Below are 19,217 nucleotides of genomic sequence, written 5' to 3' on the forward strand. Positions count from 1 at the left end.
TAATTCTGGAAGCTCTACATCCCCATCAGCACTTAGTATGGTCAGCCTTTTCCATTTACCTAGTCTGCTGGATGTGTAGTGGTGTTTCATTGAGGTTTTAATTTTCATTTTCCTGATCACTATTAAAATCAAGTGTATTTTTTATGTGCATATCGACTATTCTTGGATATATTCTTTTTTGAAGTATCTGTTCCAATTGTTTTTCTATTTTTAATAGGGTTATTTGTCTTCTAGTTATATTCTGGGTTTTAAAAATATTCCAAATACAAGCTTTGACATGTGTATGAGTGTTTTTTTTCATTCTGTGGCTTGTCTCTTCTTATTCTCAAAGAGGTCTTTTGAATAACAGGTTTCAATTTTATGAAGTATAATTTGTCAATTGTTTTCTATGTATATGATAAATCTATCTGTGATAGGCATGTTTATGTCTTCCTTTTGAAACTACGCCTTTTTTTTTTTTTTTTTTTTGCACTGGTGATACAATCCTGAATAAAAGTGATGAAAGCAAGAACTTTGCTTTGCTTCCATTCTTAGAGAAAAAGTTTTCAGTCTTTTATCATTAAACATTATGTTAGCTGTGGGATTTTTAGCGATACTTTTTATTAAGTTGAGAACATTTCCTTTAATCAGTATTTTAATATAATTTTTTAATCAAAAGAGACTTCAAATTTTTTGAAATGTTTGTTCTGTATCTACTGACATGATTATATAAAATTCCCACATTCTTATGTTAAAGGCATGAATTACCCATCAACTTTGCATTCCTGGGATAAACAAATTTCACTTTTTCAGGTTTCATTTTTTTGATGTTGTTGAATGTGATTTCTAAGTCTTGTATTAAGACTATTGTTTCTCAATAATAATAAGAATATTATTAATTTTCTCAATAGTAATATTCTTCTTAATAGTAAGAATATTACTTCTTAATACCGTGTTTGTGGTAGTCAGAATATGGTTCCCCCAAATAGGTCTACATCCTAATCCCCTTTATCTGTGACTTTGCTACATCACATGGAAAAAGGAACTTTGAAGATGTGTCTCAAGTTAAAAACCATGAGATGGGGAGATTATTCTGCAGTATCAGAGTGAGGCCAATCTAATGACAAGAGTCTTTAAAAGCAGATAAGCTTTCCTGGTGGTGGTCAGGGAGATGTGTCAACACAAGCAAGGTCAGAGACACGTGGTGTTGCTGGCTTTAAAGATGGAGGAAAACAGCTGTAAACCAATACATGCGGGTGGCCTCTAGAGTCAGGAAAAGGCAAGGAAAGGGATACAGCCCTGCCAATCCTTGATTTTATTCCAGTGTGTCAGATTTCTGACCTACAGACCTATATGATAATAAATCTGTGTTCAGCTACTAAGTTTGTGGAAATTTGTTCCAGTAACATCAACAACAACAAACTAAGACAATGTTCATGAAAGATATTTGTTGGTAGGTTTCTTGTAGTTTTCTTCTTATTTATTATCAAAGGTAATACTGGCCTTATAAAATGAGCTACAGACTGTTCTGTCCTGTTACATTTTATAAAAAGATTTCTGTTATTCTGCATTACTTCTTTCAGAAATATTCAATAGATTTCACCAATGAAGCTCTCTTAACCTGTACCTTTCTTTGTGAGCAGATTCCAAATTAAAATTTGAATTATTTAATGGTTATAGAGCCTTTCATAGTTTCTAAATTCTCTTGTCGGTTTTTACATTTCATATATTTGTTTATTTTAGTTAAATCTTTGAGTTAATTAAATTCCTTTAGGATTTTTAATGTCTGTAGGATCTATAGTAATATTCTGTCATTGATTCTTAAAACTGTTAATTTGCATCCTCTCATTTTTACTTTACCATTAATGCTAGAAGTTAATCAATTCATCTACATTTTCAAATTAGCAGCTTTTTGATTTTTTATTTATTTTCCTGTTTGCCAGATTTTTATGTTACTGATTTCTGCTCAGATTTTATTATATTCTTTCTTCTATATACTTTGGATTTAACTTGCTTGCTTGTTTCTTAAAATAAAACTTAGACCATTGATTTAGCCCTTTTATAATATAAGTATTTATAGCTATGTATTTTTCTTTACTCACTCTTTTATCTTCCCTTTCAAAATTCTGTTGATTTAATTTTATTTTCCTTCAGTTAAAATGATTTGGGTTTTCTTCTTTGACTCATGGAGTATTTAGAAGTGTGATGATTAGTTTCCAAATACTTGCCAGTTTTCCAGACATTGCTTTTTCCCTCATATTGTTGTGTTTTATTTCTAATTTAGTTTTATTATAGTCAAAGGACATACTCTGTAAAGTGTCAATACTTTAAAATTCATTGGGAATTATATTATGACCCAGAAAATGGTATAACTGTGACATTTTCATGTGCATTTGAACAGACTGTATTAGGCAGTAAAGGAATGTGGTATTTAAAAATATGAGTTACATCAAGTGTGTCTGCAGTGTTCAAATGTTCTGTATATTTACTGATTTTATATTTACTTGAAATTACTGGAAGAAGAATGTTGAAATCTCTAAATATAATTGGAAAATCTCTACTTTTCTTTGAAGTTTGTTTTGCTTCACACTTGTGCAGCTCTGTTATTAAATGCATACATACTTGGGATTATTACGTCTCTTTGATGAATTGAACTTTTTTTTGTATTGTGGCTGTCCCTTTTTTCTTTTGGCAGTATTTCTTCTTATGAGGTTTACTTTCTCAAATATTATTATAGACATTTCAACTGTCTTATAATTGATGATTGCATGATATAAGTTTTTCCATTCTTTGGCATTTAAACTCTTGGTCACTTTATAAATAAGTGGAAAGAGAAATTGATTAATGGGTACAAATAATAGATTTTCATAGAAGAAATAAGATATAGTGTTCGATAGAGGAGTAGGGAGACTATACGATAATCAATTGTATCTCAAAATAGCTAGAGGAGAATAATTAGAATGTTTCCAGCATAAAGAAAAGAAAATATTCAAAAGTGGTGAGTATCCCAATTACATTGATTTAATTTTTACAAATTATGTGAATGTATTAAATTGTCATGTGCATCCTGAAAATATGTACATTTATTATGTATCGATAAAAAAATTTAAAAGTGGTATACAGATAGCATGTATTTGCTTACAGACAATATATCGTTGGTAATTATTTATTTGGATCTTTTCTCTTTTCTTCTTTATTAGTCTAACTAGTGACCTATCTATCTTATTAATCTTTTCAAAAAACCAATTCCTGAATTCTCTGATCTTTTGAATTTTTTTGTGTCATGATTTCTCTCAGTTCAGCTCTGATTTTGGTTATTTCTTGGCTTCTGCTAGCTTTGAGGTTGATTTGTTCTTGGTTCTCTAATTCTTTCAGTTGTAATGTTAGGTTGTTAATCTGAGATCATTCTAACTTTTCAATGTGGGTATTTAGTGCTATGAATTTCTCTCTTAATACTGCCTTAGCTGTGTCCAGAGATTCTGGTTTGTTGTATCTTTGTTCTCATTAGTTTCAAAGAACTTCTTGATTTCTGCCTTAATTTCATTATTTACCCAAAAGTTATTCAGGAGAATGTTGTTTAATTTTCATGTATTTGAAATGTTTTGAACAATTTTCTTAGTTTTGACTTCTGTTTGTATTGCACTTTGGTCTGAAAGTGTGTTTGGTATGATTTCCATTCTTTTGCATTTGCTGAGGATTGTTTTATGTACTGTCATGTGGTCAACTTTAGCATATGTGCCATATGGCAATGAGAAGAATGTATATTCTGTTTTTGAATAGAGACTTCTGTAGATGTCTATTGGATCCATTTGGTGCAATGTTGAGTTCAGGTCCTGAATATCTTTGTTAATTTTCTGCCTCATTGGTCTGTCCAATACTGTAAGTGGAGTGTTGAAGTCTCCTACTATTACTGAGTGGGAGTCTATATCTCTTTGTGGGTCTCTAAGAACTTGGTTAAGAATCTAGGTGTTTCAGCGTTAGGTGCACATACATTTGGGATAGTTAGATCTTCTTGTTGAATTGAACCCTTTACCATTATTTAATGACCTTCTTTGTCTTTTTTGATCTTTGTTGATGTAAAGTCTGTTTCATCTAATAAGAGCATTGCAACCCTGCTTTTTTTCTGCTTTTAATTTGCTTGGTAGATTTCCCCCCACCCTCTTATTTTGAGCCTATGTGTGTCATTTCATGTGAGATGAGTCTCTTGGAGACAGATTAACACTAGGCTCTAGTTTTTTATATACCTTGCCACTTTGTGTGTTTTAAGTGGGGGCATTTAGCCTGTTTACATTCAAGGTTTTTATTGATGTATCTGGATTTGATACTATCATTGTGTTGTTAGCTGATTACTATGTTGACTTGTTTGTGTGGTTGCTTTATAGTGCCACTGGTCTGTGTGTTTAAATGTTTAAACACACAGCTGGTCATGATGTTTTCTATATTTAGTGTTCCTTTAAAGATCTCTTGTCAAGCAGGTCTGGTAGTAATGAACTCCCTCAACATTTGTGAATTAGTCTGTTCTCACATTGCTATGAAGAAATATCCAAGACTGGGTACATTGTAAAGGAAAGAGGTTTAATGTACTGTTAGGTGAAAGGAAAGCAGAAGCAGGCACTTTCTTCCCAGGTTGGGAGGGTGAAGTGATTGCGAGCAGGGGAAATGCCAGACACTTATAAAACCATTAGATCTCATGATACTCACACATTATCATGAGAAGAGCATGGGGGAAATTGCTCCCATGGTCCAAGTACCTCTACCTGGTCCTGCCCTTGACATGGGTGGATTATGGAGATTACAATTCAAAGTGAGATTTGGGTGGGGACAGAGCCAAAGCATATCATTCCACCAGTGGTTCTTGCCAAATCTCGTGTCCTCACATTTTAAAACACAATCATGCCCTTCCAACAGTCCCCCAGAGTCCTCACTTATTCCTACATTAACCCAAAAGTCCAAGTCCAAAGTCTCACTTGAGACAAGGCAAGTCTCTTCCTCCTATGAGCCTGTAAAATTAAAAGCAAGTTAGTTATTTCCTAGATACAATGAGGACACAGGCATTGGGTAAATATACCCATTTCAAATGAGAGTAACTGGCCAAAATAAATGGGCTACAGCCTCTATGCAAGTCTGAAATTCAATAGAGCATTTATTAAACCTTAAAGTCCCAAAATGGCCTGGAGAATGGTGGCCGTCTTCTCACAGCTCCACTAGGCAGTGCCCCAGGGGGTACTCTGTGTGGAGGCTGTAAACCAACATTTGCCTTCCTAACTGCCCTGGCTTAGATTCTCCATGAGGGCTCTGCCTCTGCAGCAAACTTCTCCCTGGACATCCAGACATTTCCATAAATCTTCTAAAATTTAGGCAGAGGTTCCAAAACCTCAATTCTTGACTTCCATGTGCCCACAGGTTCAACACCACATGGAAGCTGCCAAAGCTTGGGCCTTGCACTCTCTGAAGCAGTGGCCCAAGCTATACTTTAGCCCCTTTTAGTCATGGCTGGAACTGAAGCATCTTTGACACAGGACACCATGTCTCACAGCTGCACAGACCAGGGGGGCCCTGGGCCCAGACCACAAAGCCACTTTTCCTTCTTAGATCTCTGGCCTGTGATGGGAGGGGCTGCCATGAAGGTCCCTGATGTGGCCCAGAGACATTTCCCACGTTGCCTTGGTGATTAACATTCAGCTCCTCATTACTTATGCAAATTCTGCAGCCAGCTTAAATTTCTCCCGAGAAAATGGGTTTTTGTTCTCTATCGCATTGTCAATCTGCAAATTTTTCAAACTTTTATGCTCTGCTTTATTTTTAACACTTTACACTTGGTAATTTCTTCTGCCAGATACCCTAAATCATCTCTCTGAAGTTCAAAGTTTCACAGATCTCTAGGCAGTGGAAAAATGCTGCCATTTTCTTTGCATAGCAAGAATCACCTTTACTCCTTTCCCAAGAAGTTCCTCATTTCCATCTGAGATCACCTTAGCCTAGACTTCATTATCCATATCACTATCAGCGTTTTGGTCAAAGCCATTCAACAAGTCTCGAGGACATTCCAAACTTTCTCACATATTCCTGTCTTCTTTTGAGCCCTCCAAACTGTTCCAACCTCTGCCTGTTACCCAGTTCCAAAGTTGCTTCCACGTTTTCAGTTATCTTTATAGTAGCACCCAACTCCTGGTACCAATTTACTGTATTAGTGGATTCTCACACTGGTGGGAAGAAATACCTGAGACTGGGTATTTTATAAAGGAAAGAGATTTAATTGAATCACAGTTCTGCATTGCTGAGGAGGCCTCAGGAAACTTACAATCATGGCAGAAGGTGAAGGGGAAACAGGCACCTTCTTCACAGGGTGGCAGGATGGAGTGAGTATAAGCAGAGGAAATGCCAGACACTTATCAAACCATTAGATCTCGTGAGACTCACTCATTATCATGAAAGCAGCATAAGAGAAACTGCCCCCATGATTGAATTACCTCCACCTGGTCCTGACCTTGACACATAGGGATTATGGGGATTACAATTCAAGGTGAGATTTGGGTGGGTACATAGAGCCAAACCATATCAATTTGCTTATCTTAAAAGGATCTCATTTCTCCTTTGCTTAGAAAACTTAGTTTGGCTGGATATGAAATTTTTGGTTGAAAATCTTTTTTCTTTAAGAATGTTGAATATAGGCCCCCAATCTCTTCTTGTTTGTAGGGTTTTAGCTAAGAGGTCCACTGTTAGTCTAATGATATTCTCTTTGTAGGTGACTCACCCTTTTTCTCTAGCTGCCTTTATCATTCTTTCTTTTATTTCAACCTTGGAAAATCTGAAGATTACATGTCTTGGGGTTTATCTTCTTGTACAGAATCTTTCAAGAGTTCTCTGTATTTCCTGAATTTCACTGCTGGTCTCTGTAAAAAGGTTGAGGAAGTTTTCATGGATGAGATCCTGAAATATGTTTTTCAAGTTGTTTGCTTTCTCCTCCTCCCTTTTAGGGATGCCAATAATTCATAGATTTGATCTCTTCACATAATCCCATACTTCTTGGAGGTTTTGTTCATTCCTTTTTATTCTTTTGTCTTTATTTTTGCCTGACTGTCTTATTTCAGAGAATTAGTCTTTAAGTTCTGAGATTCTTTCCTCAGCTTGGCTTATTCTTCTGTTAATACTGGTAATTGCATTCTGAAATTCTTGTGTTGTGTTATTCAGCTCTGTCAGACCCATTCAGTTTTCATATATATATATACACACACACACACACACACTCAGTTTTCATATATCTATAAATATATAATATATATAAAATAACATAAATATATATAGAGAGACATAGATGGATACATATATTTCATACACACACACACACACACACACACACACACACACAGACACACACAGGGTATTTTATCCTTCAGTTCCTGTATTGCTTTATTGTGATTCTTATTTTCCTTGGATTGGGTTTTACCATCCTCCTGAATCTTGATGATTTTGTTCCTATCCATATTCTCAATTCTATTCCTATCATTACAGCCAGTACAATCTCTTGCTGGAAGACAGGTGCGGTCTTTTGGAGGACATACAACATTCTGGCCATTTGAGTTACTAGAGTTCTTGCATTCGTTCTTACTCATCTCTGTTTGTAGGTATTCCTTTTACTGCAGTGTAGATTGAGTACGATCAATAGACTTCTTCTTTTTTTTTTTTTTTTGATATGTTCACTGGGCTGAGGCTTTATGCATGGTTTTTATTTGAAACTGACTTCTCTCTGGTATCAGAGGTGAATGTATTAATAAAGCGTTTTGGTGTTGAAGGTTTAGGATGTGATTCAGTAGGTGGTACTTAGGCTTATTGGTCAGTTGGGAAACTCTTGCTCAGTTGTGTAGCTCCCTTATCTTTCCTTACAGTGGCTGTTGTGTTCCCTTTCAATGCTCTGAAAGTGTGAATTCCTCTCCCACTAGAGTGCTGTCATAGACTGTGATTTGGCAATCCTGGGCTGTCCACTTCAGCCTCAGGCAATCTCAGGGTTTATATTCCTTCCCCAACTTGGAGGCAGCAGAGGAAGGGAACTTAGTAAGTGCTTGTGGCCAAGTGTATTTTGCTTGTCTCTTAGGGACTCCACCCCAGAGAGATGCAGATCAGCAATTGCTCAGTGCGATCATCCCGGGATGGAAAGTCTGTCCTTTGCGCCCAAGCCAGGGGTTCCCTATATGGTGACAAGCAGTGGGGTGTGTGTGGGACCCATAAAAAATGGAATGACCTCCTTTCTTTGGATCTACTGAAGCTTGTTGGAGGTGCAGATAAAGCATTTAGGGTCTTTGCTCCTTCATTAGTCTGAGAGTAGTAAGGGCAGATCCACTGGATTGGCAGTAGCAGGGAGGCTTTCAGTTGACTCAGGAGGCTCTGTCCAGGGTGTTGCTGAGTTGGTGCTGGCTTGATAACTCTGGTGGGGGGCTGGCTGGAGGCCCAGGTCTGAAGGACCTGCCTGGTGAGAAGATAATGGACACCCACATAGCAGTCTGGCCAGTTTTTTGTAGGGCTGCTGTGGTATGTTGGGGTCCCAGTCCAGTCACTAGTCACCTCAGGTTTTCCAGTACCTGGAGGTCAAATTTTGATTTGTTCTATTTTTATCCTCCATTCCTCCTCATTATCGTCAGGTTTTCCTTTAAATGTTTCAGAGAGTTTATTAAAGCTCTTTCAAAGTTCTTGTCTACTAATTTCATCTTCCTTTCCATTTCTGAATCTGTTTCTATTTATTGATTTTTCTTATGTTTATGTGTCACATCTTTCTACTTCTTGTAATATATAGCACTTTTATGGGAAGCAGGGCATTGCAGTAGTATGTTGTTGAATACTTGGATTTTGTATTTTTCTTTTAAAGAGTGTTGGATTTTGTTTTGGCAGACAATTAAGTTATTGTGGGTAAGCTTGATCCTTTTGTAACTTATGTATAAATTTTATTAGAGTGGACCTAACTTAGCCTTTACCCTTAAACAAGCTTTAATATAGGAGCTGGTATATGTCTATAATTACGCTCTACACAGTGGTTAGGATGTTCAACAAAGTGTCTCTATTCTTCCTACTTGAAACTCAAACATGTCCCAGACCAATGTGAAATTATTGGAAATTATTCAGCTTTTTAATTCTTTGTCTCATAAAGTTTCACCCTATGTGTATGTATCATAGTATTCAGCAACATATTTAAGGGAATGCGTGTGTGTGTATTTTTGGAACTCCTTTTCTTAGTAGCATCCTTTTTCTGTGCTCTGTCTTGAAAACTCCAGGTATCTCAGCCTGTCTAAACTCCATCTGTCTTTTCAAACCAGTGAGGTGATGGTGCTCTGCTTGGCTTTCTTCCCCCTACTCCATGGTCTAGAAAATGTACCAGGTAGAAGTCTAAAGTGACCAAGGTCTCATTTTTTCCTCTTCTTTCAGATATTACAGTATTCTACTGTCTAATGCCCAGTGTCTAAACTCAACTTTTAATTTTTTTTTTCAGTTTTATAGCATTTTTTTAAGTGATGGGAGGGTAAGTTATTATTTCATGTCCAGGGACCAGCACCCGGTTTTAAAAAACAGATTGTTTCTAAGCTCTGTTTGAAGTTTTATGGTAAAAACTTATTTATGTTTTCTTGAAAAACTTAAATTATGTCATGTTCTGTTTTTATATATTTAGCTGGGATTTTGCTTCCTATAACTTTTTCACAGATTATAGTTATATCTTAAATCTGTAGGCTTCAGCTACATTGCATAGATCTGTTTCTTCTTCTTTTTTTTTTTTTCACATGACAGCTGTTTGAAATTTGAAGACAGAAAGTACTTTTTTTTTCCCCCTGAGAAATGGTTTTCTGAATCTTTCATAATCTTGGATGCTTTTTGGATATTGTCAGGTTCAAAATATTTTTTCTAAAATATATTTCCTATAAATAATAAAAACATTCCAGATGTGGTCTGATGAAATCATGCATATGGGATCGATCTTGTGTTATCAAATGATTAATAACTTTTATTTAAATATTGTTACTAGCACACTACCATAGAATCTATATAATGTCAACAAAATGCCAGTTTTAGCCTCTTTTTTATTACAAAATATAGGGTTATACAGTCACAGAATTCGAAGTAGAAAAAAACTATGGGAACAGTTTACACAACCATGCCATTCTACTGAGAAATCTTTTTTTTTTTTTTTTGAGACGGAGTCTCACTCTGTCGCCCATACTGGAGTGCGGTAGAACGATCTTGGCTCACTGCAACCTCCACCTCCCTGGTTCAAGCAGTTCCCCTGCCTCAGTCTCCCAAGTAGCTGGGATTACAGGCACATGCCACCACGCCCGGCTAATTTTTTTGTATTTTTAGTAGAGATGGGGTTTCACCATGTTGGTCAGACTGGTCTCAAACTCCTGACCTGAGGCAATCCACCCGCCTTGGTCTCCCAAAGTGCTAGGATTACAGGCATGAACCACCACGCCCGGCCTCTACTGAGAAATCTTTATTGCCTCCCTGTCACTTTCAGCAGAGCCCAAAGTCTTAATGGTGCAACCACAGCCTTGTCTACTTTTCTTCATTTGTTATTCATCTTTGGCTCTATGATTTTTTGCTTCAGTAATCTTTTGTATTTCATAAATAGATTTCTTTCAGGGGTTTTTTTCCATGCTGTTTTCTTGCCTAGAATGTCCTTTCTAACATGATTTCTTACCTAAAATTACATATCCTTTAAGAATCTTTACAGATACTGATTCATCCAGGAAGACTTTCTTCTTTTTAAAGCACTAAGGATGAGCTGGCTGCTCCTTCTCTTGCACCCGTAATTTTTTGAATAACTCTATCATTGCATTTAGTACATTTTACCATAATATCCAAAGTACTTGTCTATCTGGAATACTGAGGATCTTGACTAGTATTATTTATCATTGTATCACTAGTGTTTAGTAAAACATCTGGGACATAGCATAAGTGAAATAAATGGCTATTAAGAAGAAAATGAGTTTTACAAATTGGAAAATTGAGTTCTGAGAAACCAACTTGTCTAAGGACACAGAGCTAAATCATCATAATCAAGTCATAGAACTGAAATTCTACATGTTTTTGAAATTGTAGTTTAATTTTCGAAATGTTAGTTTTTGCATCTTAAATAGAGAAAGCTCATGCCAGGCAACATAGTTTCCTAGAAAGTAGTGTTAGGCAAATGTTTATGTTTTAAGACTTTCTTGGGGAGTGTAGTCTTTGAGATGTGGGAGAGAGGGAAAAAGGAGTGAGGCAGGAAGTAAAGAAAATGAATATGAGGGGGTGTGTTACTGAGTTAGCCATCGCTTGACGTCAAGTATAATGACTGTTTAATTTGGTAGGACTATTGCTGGAGAGACTGCATGATCTACTGGTCTTATGACAGTCCTTCTAGAGAGAGGAAGTGAGATAATTTATGTGCCAGATTCGTCTCTTACTGGTCTGAGATTGGTTCCACAAAGATGGCCTCTCTAAGGTTATAGATTGAATAGCATGACTGTCAGTTGGGTTCCAGGACATCTCTAAATGTCAGGGAGGACTTATTTCAATCTGCTTCAATTGTACCATGAAAAATATGTCACAACTTTCTTATATAGTTCTTATTTGTTTTATGAAATTTTTACATAATAGAATTGGCTCTTTGCTAACGTTGAAACTGCATTTTGACTGTTTTTCCTCTCAAGCATTCTGGGCACTGGAGTGGAGAAAATGAAGTAAACAGAAAAATGGCAAGCATGATGTGTAATGAATTAAAGTTATTTCCCCTAAACTTTCCCCCTAATTTTCTAAATGATAGACACTAAATCCAAGAACCTTTTTCGGGAAATAGTGTTGTCCCTAGAGATTCCTAAGAGCTTTGGTAGTCATTTTAATTCATCATTTTTAGAAGTTCTAAACTGTTTTTATGTTTTTGAATTTGATAATTATCATTTACCAATTTCTCCTACCCTGAGAGATAGTATATAAAGCATGTTCTTTAGTAGACTATTGCAAGGACAGAAAACAATGGTCAGAAAACAAAATAACACATAAAAACATGCTTAGTCAAGGCTTTTTGATTCCCTTATCAACTCTTCAGAGATAAGTATGGTTAAAAGTTTGGTACATATTCTTCCAATTTTTATGCAACTTATGTGCAAACTTACATCTAGAGAAACTTTTCTATATTCCCTGCTCTGTACCTAGTCTCTTAAGCTAGCTAGCTTTCTTTTCTCTTTCTTTTTTCCTTCCTTCCTCCCTGCCTTCCTTCCTTCCTTCTTTCCTTCCTTCCTTCCTTCCTTCCTTCCTTCCTTCCTTCCTTCCTTCCTTCCTTCCTTCCTTCCTTCCTTCCTCCTTCCTTCCTCCTTCCTTCCTTCCTCCCTCCCTCCCTCCTTTTCCTTTCCTTCTCTTCCTTTTTCTTTCTGTCTTTCCTTCTTTTCTTCTTGTAATTACACACATTACTGTGATGATTATTCTATCTGCATAACAACTTTGGGTAAATTCGTATGTAATCACTAAAAGTGGAATTGTTTGTTCAAAGGGAAGGCAGGATAGGTATTGCAAAATATATTGTACCATTGGACCCTCCTTAAATAGTTGAGAATGCCTGGTTTCTTCCTCATTCAAATGAGTATTAAGTATTTCAATCTTTGCTAATCTGATGCATAAAAAATCTCATTGTTCTGATTTGTATTTATTTGATTATTAAGATTCAAGATCTTATTATTTGTTTATTGGTCAATTCTGTGAATTGCTTTTTGAAGTTTTTTCATGTTTGTTTGTAAAGTTGGTAAACTAATTATTTTTATTCTTTTTTATTTACAAAGATAGGTCTGTTTATTTTAGTATTAATTTGCAGATAGTTTTGCTGTTTTGCATAGTAACCTATTTCAAATGGATAGAAAACTTTTTTCCATTATTTTAAAATTTGCTTATAGTGTTTTATAATTTGGTTTGTGGGATTATTTGTTATGAAACATTTGAATGACTAAGTTCTCAAATGTATTGATCTTTTCTCTTTATAGTTTCTGTGTTCATATTACTATTATAAAGATCTTTTTCATTTTAAAATTATGAAATATTCTTTTTGTTTTTACATTTTAATCTTTAAGTTGTCTTGATTTTACTTGTAAGCATAGCAAGAGGTTGTGTAATACCTAAAACGAAATAGTGACTCCAATTTCTGCACGCAATACATATTAAGTAGTCTACCTTTTACTCATAGATTTAAAAGGTAATCTCTATTATATATTGGAGTTTCATGAATCTTTGGGATCTTATCTTGTCTGTTGATATATACTCTTATGTGCTATTATGATACAATTTTATTATGAATTCATAGTATATTCATACATTTGCTTAGTCATTTGTCTGTTTTAGGTACCGTGTGAAGGTCTGGATATATAACAGGAAACAAGAAAGATAAAGCCCTTGCTTACATAGAACTTGGTGAAGAATCTAGACCATAAGAAGCACACAGAGAAAATGTATCACAAATTGTGCTAAAGTTCTGTAAAAGGATTAAGATGGAGTGTCACAAGACTGAATTAGACAGAGTGCCCTTGAAAGAGGTCAGTTGATGAGCAGTCTTTATTTCTTATGCAAGTTGAATTCCCCTTTATCACATAACAGAACATATTTACAGGTTCCAGGGATGAGGCCATGGACCTTTCCGGAGGCTCATTATTCTGCCACCTGCAAGAGGAGAGAGAACTGTTGTGCTGTGTGTGAGACGAAACCTGGGATGAGCTAAGGATGGAAGCTATGGTCTTTTTTATTATGGCAAAGAGTTTAGATTTAAGTGAAAAGCAGTCATGGGGGTTTTTTACAGGGCCATACCATGATTTGATGTAATTTTTCAAATATCTATTTTTAACAGAGTTTAATTGTCAATACAATCATTTACTCTTAGTTGTTGACCCTAGAACAGAAAAGCTAAAAATTTTTCAAAAAGAAAAAACAGGAAGAATATTGTTTGAACCATGCTGAGTTTATTGAAATATTTTATCAAGTGGTATCTTTATAATATTTAGTCTTTTGACTGTACAGGATTTATACTTCCATTCATTTGTGTTTTTAAATGTATACTTTTAAAAAATACTCTTTATCTTGGAACTGTGTATTTCATGTGAGATTTAACCTTATATATTATGTAAAATTAAAAAATATTTTGATGTTATATCACTGATTATTTTTAGTTAAATTAAGTGCTATTGATATTTTTGAAAAATCTAGCAACCTAGTAAAATTCACTTATTCTAAAAATTTTCACTCAATACTTTTAGGCTTTCCAGTTAGATAATTTTCATATAATCTTAATTCTTTCATTTTATATTTACACATTTAACTTAAATTGCACTGATAAAGGCTTACAGTATAGAAGTGATAAGTGTAGGTATTGATTAGTAATGAATACTTACTTTATTAAGTAACTTACTTTAGCATGTATCATTTTTGTCCATTAGTGTGTAATGCAATGAATTATATCATGATATTTCCTCAGTATTAAACTATTTTTTATTTCTGGAAACAATGAACACTGCTTTTCTCTTGGTACAATATTCTTTACTTCTGCTGGACTTTATGAGCTAATATTTACATTTAAGATATCAATAAAGTATATACATAAGTGATGTTTATCTATTATAATTTTTATGCTATCTTTATTCATTGAATATTAATGATATAGCAGCTTTATGAATAATGTTTGAAGGATCTCATGTTTTTCTAGTCTCTGGAGCAAAATTAAAAACTTGACCCTTTGCTAAGATTTATGAATCTGGTGCCTTTGTTATGGGTCTATTCAGGGTTTCGAAATATTTTGTGAAGTTGGTCATTTATATTTTCCAATAAAATAATTGTATTGGCCAGGCACAGTGACTCACAGCCATAATCCCAGCACTGTGGAAGGCCAAGACAGAAGGATCACTTGAGGCCAGGAGCTCAAGACCAGCCTGGGCAACATAACAAGCCTCTACCTCTACAAGAATTAAAAAAAAAAATTAGCTAAGCATGGTGGCATGCAGTTATAGTCCCAGCTGTTTGGGAGGCTGAAACAGGAGGATTGCTTGAGCGCAAGAGTTTGAGGCTACGGAAAGCTGTGATAGAAACACTGACTTCGAGCCTGGGTAAAAGAGTGAGACCCTGTCTCTAAAATAATAGTAACTATTAATATTATATTTATAAGTTTATTGCTATAAAGTTATACTTTATTCCTGTATAACACTTTGACCTCTAAATTTTAGCCTTTAATCTGTGTCTCTATGGATGATTTTTTAAAAATCTTGTTTCTTTATTCTTGGGAATATCTGTAAGAAGTTTTTATTTTAAAAGTATTTTGAAAAATGTAGCTTACTTTAATCAATTATGCTTATTTAAAGTATTAATTTCTATTTTCCTTTTATTGTTTCTGCCATCTAACTTTCTCTAAGAGAAGACTGACTACCAGTGCACGTGGATGGATAATTTCTTGATAAAATGGATGTCTCACTGTGCTGAAGAACAAAGAAACAAATTTCTGAGTTCATTATGCATTTCACTCCTTAGATAGAATATTTACAACTTTAGCACTTAGATTTCTAAATTGTTTTGATTCTTCTTTGATTCATTTATCATAGTATCTTGCTCTTGATTTATGGATGCCATATGTTCTAAATTTCCATGGAGAATGCTAACTTTATCTCTTTTTTATTGTATTAACTCTTGTTTCATTAGAGAAATGATATTTACTGCCTTTGAGCTTCTTTTCAGAATACTGAGTATGTTCCTGTGTCACCTTATTTGCCAATAGTGCCAGTTTTTAGAATGGAGGGTATAGATCCATCCTTTGCAACTGGGGAGGACCTCCTCAGTAAGGCACGGAGCCAGGATTCTATGCAGCCGTGCAAACAGGTAAGTATGCTTACCTTCCTCTCCGGGTTACAAAGTCAATTTGCGTTGCTGCAGGCATATCTTTTCACCATGACAACACTTGGTGTTTTTTTTGTTTTGTTTTTGTTTATTGTATTTTCTTTACTAGGGAAACACTACACACACAATGAAAAGACATTCTTTTCCTGTCTGTGGTGGAATCGTCCAAGTTGTTTGGCTTGATTTCCAGTGTCGACTTTCTAAACCAACAAGATTTTAATCCTCTGATGGCAGAATGTTAGGAGTGTCTGTTTGTGGGCTGGATTTTAGTTGCCGAGGTGGTAAGTATGTGGGGAAAGAATTACTGTAGAAATTAAAGTTTCCAGGGATTTTATTGCTGTGCTGAGTCATTTATCCTTTTTGTGTGTTGGGGCTAAAAGTTATCTGGAGAACTATTTATCTTTTCTCTCTCTTCTATTGCCAGTAATCGAAGTCTTCTTTGCCAAAGTCCCAATTTTCTATTGATCAAGCTAAACTTCTGCATGATCAAGCTAAACTTCTGCATGGTGTGAATGCTATAGTTAAATGCATTCTGTGTTTAGGAAAGGCACAGTTCTTAAAGTCACGCTGCTATCTCACACCAGGCTTCCATATCACTTCCTCTTTCAACCCTGAGTTGTGTGTTATTTTGTTGAAAAAATATTATTTCTAATGTTTCAAAAAGCTTTCCTTTGCTTGAGTTCAGTTATGAGTGATATCTACTTGTCATCATCAATAAATTTTTTAGCTGATGTGATGACTGAAGCCTGTAATCCCAGGACTTTGGGAGACTGAGGTGGGAGGATCACTTGAGCCCATGAGTTCGAGATCAGCCTGGGCAACACGGTGAGACCCAGTCTCTCCGAAAAAAAAAAAAAAAGAGAATTTCTTCAATTTCTTGTCCGTTGATAGTACATGTCTCTGGCATAATGCCTTTCTTTCTCTTCATTTTTCTTACGTGCATTTTTTGTTGGTGATGAAAATAATATTTGGGAAAGAAAAAAATGTATCCGGATCAAAAAATTGGAATTTGTAATTTGGTTCATTTAACAATTAATAGTTTTCCACACGTGTTTCTTCTTCCAATAATTTCTAGGGCATTCTAAACTTTCAAATGTCACCCATGCACTTTGTCACTTTTAGTGAAAGCTGAGGAGTTACAGTAGAGTTTGTTCAGAATCTGTGGCTTCTCAGTGATGGAGAGCACTTTGTTAAGCATTTTATTGAAATGGGAAGGCTTAATGGCCTTGTTTGTCCTGAGGCTTTTTTTTTTTCAGTCTCTGAAAATAAAATTATATGCTAATATGTAGATGAATTCTATATTTTTTGAAGTTACACAGCTCTTTACTGGAAAGGACCTCGAATACAATTTCTCTAAAAACTAATGTAGATCTCTTCTATTATTCCAAAAAGTCTGCCTCATTTTTTTAAACCTGTCAGGCATGTTTGGTCTAACCCTCCATATCCAGGTGGGTAAGTTGTCATTTAACTACATTTTGCAAGTGTGGCAAGTGAGGCTCATAAAATTTAAGTAATTCTCAAGATACCTAGTAAGAAAACGCTAGAATCTAAACTGTCTATTTCTAGTTAAAGTTATGCCGCTATCTCCCACAGGGCTTCCATATCACTTCCTCTTTCAACCCTGAGTTATGGATTATTTTGTCAAAAAAACTATTATTTCTAATGATTAGGAAAGTTTTCCTTCCCTTGGGTTCAGTCATGAGTGATATCTATTTGTCATCATCAAGAAATGTTTCAGCCGAGCTGCTCCTACATCACATGTGCTCTCTAAATTTAATAATAAAAAATTAGTAAAAAAAATTTTATCAAGTATCTAATCTGTGCAATATACCACTATGGCCAGAAGGGATGTGCAAAAGTGAATATGGCATGATTCTGAAGAGTTAACAATGATCAGGTTGAAGAAAAAAGCAGGGAAGATCTAAAATCACGTCACTGAGCTCATTGACAGAGACAATAACCATTATAAACAACCGGAAGAACAATAGAAAGATGCACAGTAAGCACAGGTTTTTATTGTCAGAGTAGCATCTTTATGATGTTATAGAACTGGAGTTGCTTCCGGCATGTTAACTTAAAAAAGTTACCTGGAGTATCCTGGAGAATTTGATGTCTCTAGAAGCTGTTGCCTGTCTTGTGTCATCATGGATGCTTCCTGGGCTCCCGGTGGCTCCTTGGCTCCAGTTATTGACCATGACATTTGGTGTCTGTCCTACTTGGCTTTGGATGTTCTTGACCCCTGGATGCCCCTGTTCACCCCTGTGACCTGGGCCTCTACCAGGATCTGAACCTGCTGATTCCTCGCTGCTTCCTTGCTGCTTTTCAGTACTGACTTCTGCAAATTCCTGGTTTAAATTCTGCTTAGCCCAGCAGTGAGTGCCAGTGGGGACATATGTAGGCAAAGCGAATGGAGGGTTACATAACTGCCCAAACAACTCTTGCCAAATTCAGTTCAGCCAGAGGTATTCATTTTGATGGGGGTTAGATATGTAGAAAAGGAATCTTTTTATCAGACCTCTTAATTTAGTAATTCTTGGTTTCAATATGCCATACAATAAAGGAGTCCTAGTTTTATTATTATACAATACACTGAGTAGAGACAATTAAAATATATTCTGTAACTAAGAGATCTGTTGTAGAAAAGATAACTAAAAATAGGAAATCCCAAATGCTATCATTCTGGATAGAGGGCAATCCACAATAGTGAGGTAGGTGTAAAAATATAAAATTATCCTATTTTATTTGGATAGTTCAGGACAATGGACACATTTAGTTTTACATTATTTGAGCCTCTGGGTTAGAAGGAGATCTCTTCCCTCTCTTTCTCTTTCTCCTTCTCCTCCACCACCCACCTTCTCTCTCCTTTCCTTCCTTTCTCTATCCCTCTTTTTTCTTTCTCTCTATCTCTCTGTCTTTCAAGCTGAGTATACCCATTATATGTAAAGAGCAGTTAGAGGGACCTTGGTCTCCAAGATAAACTAATTGTAATAAATGTTTTCATAGAAGTGTCTCGTGCAAAACAAGTTTGCTGAAAATGGGAGAATTTTGTCTGCTTGTTTGTAAGAGGTGGTTCTTGAGCAATGTTATAGAGGAAAAGACCCTATCTCTCATGGAAGACTGCTATATTATCAGTACCAACCTACAACCAGAAACAAAACATAAAGCGGTCAAGCTTTATGAATGTTCCAGTTGGTCTTTATGTTCACCTGTACTTTGTAATTTTTTTCTGAATTTTAGGCAATTCTCCAGGTGTATAGAGGTTACGGTTTTAATTTGCATTTCTCTAGTCACTACTGACATTGAATACATAATTCACAATCTTGAACAACTTTCACGTAATTTTCTTAGTTGCTACCCGTATGTTT

The 19,217-nt window shown here is 35.4% G+C and overlaps 1 long non-coding RNA gene across 3 annotated transcripts in view; it reads left to right on the plus strand.

The window, feature by feature from the left end:
• Positions 1–14,713, plus strand: part of LOC123573930 (uncharacterized) — a 168,647-nt gene extending 153,934 nt beyond the window's left edge. For all 3 annotated transcript variants that reach the window (XR_012414511.1, XR_010587305.2, XR_012414510.1), the window contains 2 exons: positions 13,324–13,514; positions 13,589–14,713. This is a non-coding gene — a long non-coding RNA (uncharacterized lncRNA). The remainder of the gene's footprint in view (positions 1–13,323; positions 13,515–13,588) is intronic.
• Positions 14,714–19,217: the final 4,504 nt, after the last annotated feature.

This window comes from Macaca fascicularis, chromosome 6, assembly GCF_037993035.2.
Source record: "Macaca fascicularis isolate 582-1 chromosome 6, T2T-MFA8v1.1".
NCBI lineage: Eukaryota > Metazoa > Chordata > Mammalia > Primates > Cercopithecidae > Macaca > Macaca fascicularis.